Here is a 2,084-nt window from a genome sequence, read left to right as displayed (position 1 = left end):
GTAAATGTATATATATACACATATGTGTGTATATACATATATACATATAAAAAGTATATGTCCATATATATGATATATATATATGTATCTATCTATCTATCTATATATATATATATATATATAAATAAATTGCACACACACACACACACATATATATATAGATAGATATGGCCATCGATAGAGATAGATAGATAGATAGGTAAGTAGGTTGATAAAATAAGTAGAGAGATAAATAAGGCATACGTATTTAGAGATATATATAAATACATGTATATTATATATATATATATATATATATATATATATATACATTGAAAGAGAAAGAGAGAGAGAGGCGAAGGCAGGAAGATCCTAACTATTTTTAAACATCTGATGACATCATTAGCATCATATTCCCCTGAATGCTTCGCTATCAAAATGACACAGCGACCACATCACACTCATATGTTACCCATATGTCTCACTTCTCATGAAGCCACAGGTGCGAGGTATATTCTCACATCGCTCATTGATAAATAGGGCTTTTAAATGCCATTACCCTTAAGTGTGTAGTTCGCCAATTATATAGGGTAAAACGATTAATAAGCTGAGTGGTCGACGCGGTTGTTTCGCTTCTATGCGTTTAAAATATCAATAATGAATGCTAGCGTGGGTGTGTATGTGAGAGTGTGTCATTAATAATTCAAATAGTAAATGGAACATAATTACAATATTTAGAAAATGGATGGTTTGGAACCTCATGTTTCTTTTTTAATATTGCACATATATATATATATTCTATAAGTATATCTGTTTAAGCTTTATTGGTCTCAAAAAGTGGATTTTTACTTTTAGGTTCTTTCACTCTCCCCTAGAAATAATAGCAAGTAAATAAATAAATATACATATATATACATATGTATATAACTTATCAAAGATTAAAGTAATAATGACATATAAGTGAATAGTTAAAATAAAGTTATATACTTTATGAAAAATATATAAACTAACAATGATATATAAACAAATTAATAACTCAAAATAATAACAAACACAAAAAGAAATAACACACATAACAATACTACACACCACTACTCAGTAAATAAACAATTTATAATGACAATAAAAATAAACAAACATGAATCACCCGTCTCGAAGCTCGGCATCTCAAAGGAAACCGAGCAGGTCAGAGGCTACAGAGCAGGTCATCGCTTGGCCTCACAGGTCATGGAGGTGAATGACAGGCCGCCTTCACACGAGAGAGCTGCATTAACCTCGCCTTGGCCTTCACTCGGCACCTGTTTCCTCAATGGGTGCTTGGTAAAACAGGTGAAGGTTTCACGGAAAAAAAAGTAAAAAGTACTCACGTATCCCCTCGGGTGTGTTATAAAGCCGAGTATTGTTGTTACTTACCTGAAAGAAAAGGGAAAGAAAATGTAATGAACAGAATTGGGATGAATCAACCATGAGAAACAAAGAAGGAATAAACATCTAAGGAAAATATTAATTCCGGTGAAGATGAGGAATATTTATTTCTAATATCAATTTTACTAATACTCATAAATGCTGTTAAAATTCGTTTTCTTATCATATTCCATAAGATAACTTCCGAAATTTCATAGATTAACTAGAAAATTAGATTACATAGAAACAAATAATAATAGTAACCATAATACTACAAACATTTAATATATCAAAACTCTGCGGGATCCACACTCCCCGTTCGATGCGGTATATTTCCTAAATAGAATTCACAGCCCTATATCCACATTGTACAGAGGCCAATGAATTACCTATTAACCTTAACAACATTTACTAAGACAAAATAACATAAATTCGAAACCAGTAATAAAATATGAAAGGCTTCAAAAACGAAAAGCCAATTTAACAAAGTCACCCCTCCTCGAAGACCAGTTTTCTTTGAAGGTTCTATTTGCCGACCTTCCTCTTCTTGCCAATTCGAAGCCCTGTCTTTCAATTCTCATAGCACATCGTAAAATGCAAATTCAAACTTAGAATTAAAAATCACTCCCAAAGAATGATAAGAATAAGACATATGACTCAAGCCATCAAAAATACAAAAATTGTGGAGGGCTACAAGGTTA

Source organism: Penaeus chinensis, chromosome 23 (assembly GCF_019202785.1).
Source record: "Penaeus chinensis breed Huanghai No. 1 chromosome 23, ASM1920278v2, whole genome shotgun sequence".
NCBI lineage: Eukaryota > Metazoa > Arthropoda > Malacostraca > Decapoda > Penaeidae > Penaeus > Penaeus chinensis.
The sequence above is the reverse complement of the archived record's forward strand: the minus strand, read 5'-3'. Positions refer to the sequence as shown.